This window comes from Lactuca sativa, chromosome 4 (genome assembly GCF_002870075.4).
Source record: "Lactuca sativa cultivar Salinas chromosome 4, Lsat_Salinas_v11, whole genome shotgun sequence".
NCBI classification, from domain to species: Eukaryota; Viridiplantae; Streptophyta; class Magnoliopsida; order Asterales; family Asteraceae; genus Lactuca; species Lactuca sativa.
The window spans coordinates 226,523,451-226,530,946 of NC_056626.2; the positions used below are offsets into that span (position 1 = coordinate 226,523,451).

Sequence of the window (7,496 nt, forward strand, 5' to 3'; positions counted from 1 at the left end):
AAATGGTGATATTGTATTATTGTGTTGGTTCCAAACTAACTTTTTTTTTTAATTCAGACTGTCCTTAAAATTTGATTTTGTTACGTCTTTGGTCCCCGATCAAGTTAAAATGTATATTTTACCATAAATGTTATTTTTTTATAATTATATTTCAAATTATATATATATATATATATATATATATATATATATATATATATATATATATATATATATATATATAGGTTCAAATATAGATGATTGTGTGGATGTAGGGATTAATATGGGTCAAGTATTATTTAATTTTAATAAATAATTAATTAAATCATCTACTTTAAAGTAGGCAAAATAGTTTCTTTAAAACCCTATTCCTCTTCAATCGACACCAACACAGTCGTATCCCTCCCGTTTTCATTGACCTTCGGCCCCCCATCAGACGACCTTCATGCCGTCGCCGGTCGCCGGAAATCGAAGACCCCGTCAAGCATACCAAGCCTCTACGAAAACCTTCTTCGATCTTGTTTCACAATATTTGGGATCACATACCCGACATCGATCCAGCCCTAATCAGACGTCACCATCGCCAGTCAACCACGGGACCTTGATAAGTCGTCGCCGTTGATTTGCCGATGCACCTGAGAAACGCCATCGACAAGATGATGTTGAACAACAAAGCTAAAAGGTTTTTTCCTAAAGTCATTCTTTACCTATTTCAATCCTAGTCTGTTGCCGGCTTGTTGTTACAGGCGCCGTATAAATCAATGAATCAGGTATTAGGAACTGCATAGTCTCCGCCTGCTCTTTGAAATTTTGTATGTGAATTCAATTGTATTCCTGTTTCTTAATTCTATTCTATTGTTTCTTAATTCTATGCTCTTGCTGCCTTTATTTTACTTCCACTTGCTGTTGGTTTTGCAGCTTAGTTTTTGGCTTCTTCATGTGAAAGAAACACTAATTTTTTCACCTTTGAAAGTCATTTAGGGTGTATGTTTAACTTCATAGCTCTCGAGTTTCTTAAGAGGAGAATATAAAACCAATAAAAAAGATCATCTGTTTTTTAAAAGAAAACGAGAAATGTATGTTAAAAGTGGCCTAATGTTTCCTTAAGAACTTCTCAACTGATGCTCAACAATTTTCATGATTTCTGTCACTCACATAAGTCTATTATTTGCTTGGTAATTCCACTTTCGGTCTTCTTTTTCTCTCTATTAATCATACTTTGTTAAATCTGCTATTCTTTCAATCATCCAAATGTTGTATTTAATTATGTCTTATATTGTCGTTTAACATGGTTGAGACATGCCTAGATGAAATTTTCATCTGGTACCATGTTTCATTTTAGCCGGTTCCTTTTTTCAACAATTAACATAACAAATGAATGTTTTTATTGCCAATCTTATATAATGGAGGTGACAATTATGTATGATATATTGAATTAGGTTGGGTTGTATTTTATTTGTTTTACAAGTTTAATGAGTAAAATCTTCGAAGTGATTATGATTATATTTATAGAACTTTATACGAATCATCAATATGAATTCAAGATTGATCCTTTAATCTTGAATTGATATTAATTGTTAAACTGTTTGATATTTCTTTTCAAAATTTTGGGTTCGAGATTGACATGTTCACAAGGTGAGAGATCGAGGGTGTCGCAATTACATAAGCAAGAACAAACAGAAGAATTGCATTCTTTTGTTACAAGATTCTCTCAAGAATAAGAATGTTGTTTCATTCTTAAAGGATATTGGCCAATTCTTAAAAGAATAGTTTTCTATTCTTAAAGAATATTTCTCTATTCTTAAAGAATATTGGTCCATTGGTCCATTTATGACATGTTTCATTTTAGCAAAACCTACATCTCCATGGTAATAAGTTAATGTTTTTATTTTAGATATCTAGTTCCAACTGATTTGACAATTGGTTAATTTGTGTATGTTGTTCCAGCTGATTTGATCAATGGTGGATGGAATATAACAACATGAAACAAGAATGAGAATGAAGATTCTTTCATGAACGACATTGTACTCTTATAGAATGAAGATTTTTTCAAGAATGACTCGCTATGAAGCTTGTATTATAATAGAATGTGGCAAAAATTCAAAAAATAACGTTGTATTTTTATAAAATGTGACAGTAAAAATTATTTTTTTGTTTATTTTGGGACCTTAGATTCTTCAATAATGTTAATAATATATGATTATTCTTTAAGAATGTTGTTATTCTTCAACTCATGGTTCAAAAATTTGTTATTCTTCAAAATGTTCATTCAATTAGAATATGTATTCTGTTAGAATTTGTATTCAATCAGAATACATATTCTATTAGAATATGTATTTTAAACTCTTGGTCCATATTCAACCCTACATCCACACGATACTTACCATCCACATTATGTCACACCCCAAAACTGGAACGGCGGAAACGTTCTGCGGTGGATGACGTCATGTCAAGTATCACAACATATGCAGTATAGTAATCAAAGTACAACAACCATTGCATTAATAGTAATAATTTTACATCAATTACATGTTATAGTAATATCAAAGTAATTACAGAACATAACATAGAAGCAGATCGGTACTAGACTGTCTTCACACAAAAGCTCCTGGGATGTACATGTCTATCGCTGACCTGAGAATACAAGTTATTTTGAAAGCGAGTATCAGCATTTTTATAAATGCTGGTGAGTTCATAAGTATTTAGTGTCATTTGTGTAAGTAAGTATTTTATTCAAAATAACTTTATGAAAAGTAGTAGTTTAGAATCTACGGTGTATTAGTGCCTTTTCCAGAAAATCCTATATTTTCTAATTAAAATCAGTCTTCTACCAAGACTCGATAGTGTTATGTTTTAAAGAGAAACTTTCCCTGAAATACTATCATCACCAAAATACGGTATTTGACTTTAAAGAAAGTAGGAGAATATCACTAGTAAAAATACTAGGGGAAAATAACATATGCCTCAGCAGAAATACTACTGATTAAGGAAAAAGAAATCATAGACTCCAGGAGAGTATCGAATGAATGATACGCCTAACTCAGTCTAACAAAAGGAAACACAGACCCCAGACGGTATCAAATGAACGATACGGCTAGCAAGGTCTAAAACAATGAAACATAGACCCCATACAGTATCAAATGAACGATACAGCTAGCAAGGTCTAAAACAAAGAAACACAGACCCCAGACAGTATCAAATGAACAATACAGCTAGCAAGGTCTAAAACAAAGAAACACGGACCCCAGACAGTATCAAATGAACGATACAGCTAGCAAGGTCTAAAACAAAGGGAAATCCTAAGTGGGTTGTTTCAAGAATACAGTGTTAAATTCTCGTTACCTTAAGGCCATGAATTATAAGGCAAACATGGAGATACTCGTAACCATACTGATTGACACTAGAGTACTTGACGCCCTGCAAGCATCGGAATAAATGTGACATTTATCACCCCTTGGCTTGGTAGGTCGTGGACTGTAGCTAGCAGTCAGGGTGCAGGAGTTTCAGTCCCATATAGATCTATACACACAATGCCTGCTCTCCCTCCAGGAGACTCTGGTTACCAACTTGACGACGGGGAGATCCGTGTCTTGAAGATGCATCTCGTGTATTGAATTCTATTATAAGTACTGGAATAATGATATAGACTCACGAATGAACTGACTCCTTTGGAATTCTCTAAACTAGGAAGAGTGGTTAGAATCTCCTAACTATTCCTATAATAGTTACTAGTGTCTCTGATCTATGAATGACGAGTGGGAGGATGCCCTTGCTACCCAAGGGATATGAACTGGTCGATGGAAACCTTTATGTCCATATATGTATACATGATATATATAACTAATGTTTAAACTACCTTCGGACGGATACTGATACCCACCAGACCACATCCAAACAAGGAAAAGGAAATAGGGCGAACTAGCCTTCCTTTAAACATTATTTATATAACTATACAAATACAGGCATGCATTAACAAAGTAAAAGCATAGATGAAAACTTTGGTGAAAACTTTGGAAAACCTTTACACATAAGAAGTTTACGACTTTATGTCAATTTGTAAAACAAGTTTGAAAATCTTTGGAATCCTTTGAAAAACCTTTCATAACAACTTTGAAAATGATTTGTATAAAACAGATTAAGTGAAGAAAACCCTTTGGAAAAAAAAACCTTTAACAAGAGTTGAAAACTAGATTGGAAAATCTTAAGCTGGATAAAACAGTATAACCTACGAAAATCCATTTTGCTATACAGTTATAAATCACATGTGATTTATATAATAACTGTATAGGTCAACTTGTATTCCCCCTATAAAAGTAGTTAAAATCATTTAAAAGGTTGATTTAGGGGTATGAACTCACCTGTTATAAGTGGATCGGATGGAGGTGCCGGTTGGGTGCTCGGTGTCAAGTGAAGACTTGAACACACTTAGTGACCTAGTAACATATGGTGACATATGTTTACATACAATTAGTGTTTATAATACTAATTTAAGCACGTAAACACATCCTATTGTGCGGAAAACACTTTGGTCAAGTGCTAGGAGGCTGTTGGGTTGCAATAAGGGAGTGTATGGCCTAGTTAGGGAGTTTACTCTTCAAGAGTAAACTCTTTATAGTGTTTTCGGCCCTAAGACCATATCCCCATGAGTTTACGGTTGTAAACTCATGGGTGGTGTGTTCTTGGATGCTTTAAGGTCTTATAACACTTGTGGAATTAGGCTAGGTTCAATTCTAGGGCATAGGAAGTGGTTTAGTCATCAAATGGACCAATTTAAGGAGTTTACGGCTATAAACAAGGAGTTTACGGCCGTAAACTCTTACATGTCCTTTCCTTTTATGTATTAAGGTCTTAAATGGAAGGGTATAAAGTTCTATGCATTTTTCCAAGCCATATAGGAGAGTTAGGGCATCATTTGGCCTCTTTAAGGGAGTTTACGGCCCATGGACCAATCCTTGGGGGGTTTACAGCCGTAAACTCCTAAGTCCTTGGTTTAATTGATGTTTAAAGCCCCTACTTCAATGGTGGTTGGTTCTAGACATTTACCCAAGTCATAGGAGGTGTTTGAGGGAAATTCTAACACCTTAAAAGGTGTTCACGGCCCTTGAAGAGGGTTTTACGGTCCAAGAGTGTTCTTGGGCCGTAAACTCAAGTTTACTCTCCAAAATGCAAGGTTTTAGTGTTCTAAGCTCGAAGTGTAAGTCCACAAGTCATATCTAAGCCCTAGGAGTAATTTAGAGGGGTTTTGGGGCTTCAAAACCCCACTTATGGGTGTTTATGGTCCAAGAGTGTTCTTGGGCCATAAACACATGATTTGGCCCCTATTGGATGTCTTAAACATGAATTTTCATGTTAAAGGAGCTAAACAACAAGTTAGGGTAGATCACTTACTAGTTTGGGGCTCGAAATGGGCGGTTTTTGGATCAAAAGCAACTTGTAGAGAGAGAGTGTAGAGAGAGAGAGAGTGAAAAGTCTCAAATGGAGTCCACTCACCCTTATATAGGGGTTTGAGTTTGTGGCTCAGTGGAAATCTACCCGATACTGATGTTAAACGGGGCTTTTGGTCGCACCCGATTAAATGGTCGTATTTTGACTTGGGTTCAACTAAAACTTTTCAAGGAATTATTGAGGGTGTTTCTAACTTGTTTCAACCATTACAAAGTCATGATAAGTCCCAATTTAATTAACCTAGTCCAAAAGGTTAACGGACAATTAATAAAGTGGTTTTATTAACGGAAGATGTGGTTAAAAATGACGGGATAAATTTCGGGTTGTCACACATTATAATCTAGTCGTGTATATATATATATATATATATATATATATATATATGTTTATTTTAAATCATTAAATAAAATCTATATCACCCCCCCCCCCCCCCCCCATTTCTTACCTTCCATTCCCGTTAAAAAAATCCTAACAACCACCGTCGACCAATTTCCAGCAACCACCGCGGGCCAACTCCGATAACCAAAACCAAAATCATTCCTTAATTCAAACCTAAAATCCAACTTATACCAAAATCAAAGTCAACCCTTTCACCACCAATAGCCATACACAACCAAACCCTTTCACCACCAATCGTCATCCACAACCCAACCCTTTCACCACCGATCATCATCCACCACTAACCACCACCATGATCACCGACCACCCTGTTTGCAAAATCAAAAGTAGAACCAAAATTAAGATCGATTCATCCTTATATCAAATTTTAAGTCAAAATTTGTTTCATCCTTAAGTCAACCATAAAAATCAACATTGATATGAAAATGAAATAAGAACCTAAATTCAACTGGATTAAATCTTCAAAACCTGCAAGCAAAAACATATTACAAGAAGGAACAACACCCACTAAAATCAAAACCAAAAATTATAGTATTGATTAATAAAAATGTATCTTGCTGGTAATCAAGAAATCAACATCAGAATCCTCATCCATGTTTCCTTTTTTCCTCTACATCTATGAGGCTATGACTGGTGTCATCGTGGAAGGCAAAAATGAAGAGCTCCTGATCATTAATTCATCTATTTTTCCTCTGCACCCAAAAATTGAGCATTTTTTGTGTAAGAGAAGAGGAGAAGAAAATGTATATCGGATTTTAGGCTCCCTTTATAATACAGCGGAGACGGGGTGAGAGAGAGAGAGGGAGAAAGAGAGAGAGAGAGAGAGAGAGAGAGAGGGAGGGGGAGGGAGGTAGAAAGAGAGTGAGTAAATGAGAGAGAAGGGGTTTATCTATCTCAGAAACAACAAAGGAAACGAAGAGATCTTTAATTTGGTCGCCGGATCTCGGGTTTCCAAAACTTGAAGGTTCAGAAGAGGGTGGATCTTGTAACATCCCGACTCTCTAGTATAATATTTATATATTTATTTTTTTAGATTAAATGAGTGACTTGACAAGTTGTATGCCCGAATCGTTTAGTAGAGTCGGATTGGTCACGTGGATTAAATGACCAACTCGACGAGTCAGATAGCCGACTAGCTGAGTTGGCGTTGTGTAAGGAAACCCTAAATCTCTGGGTTTGTGTCCTATTTAAATGGCCTTAGGCCCTCATTTTTGCCTCACTAACCACCCAACTCCCCTATGTGAAACCCTAATCGCCTAGAGTGAGCCAAGAGAGAAAAGAGAGTTAATCTTAGGCATTTTGTGATCTTTTGGAGGAGAAGTGGAGAGCATCAAAGCTTGGATCAAGAGGAGGCTTTTGGATCCAGAGATTCCTCAGAGATTTGTTTCAATTGGAGGTAAAAAGATGATAACTTGATCATTTCCTTATGACATCTTGGTTTAGGGAGTTTTTAGGGTTTTCTCACATCCATCTTGTGTCATTAAGTCATTGAGCATGGCTTGAGGTTGAAACCTCAGATCTATACTATAGGGAGCCTTTTAAGTCCAAAGACACGAGCTTTATTGAGCTGGAGGCAAGCTCTTGTGCATCTAACCCCTTGTTGGAGCTTGTATTGGCATTATGAGCCTAATATACCATGCATGCTTGTAAAGCTTGTAGCTTTACGTGATATT

The 7,496-nt window shown here is 35.8% G+C and overlaps 1 long non-coding RNA gene across 1 annotated transcript; it reads left to right on the plus strand.

The window, feature by feature from the left end:
• The first annotated feature begins 352 nt into the window (after positions 1 to 352).
• On the plus strand, positions 353 to 2,209 carry LOC122197749 (uncharacterized). The gene is made up of 2 exons (XR_006191412.1): positions 353 to 1,847; positions 1,927 to 2,209. It is a non-coding gene; the product is annotated as an uncharacterized LOC122197749 (long non-coding RNA).
• Positions 2,210 to 7,496: the final 5,287 nt, after the last annotated feature.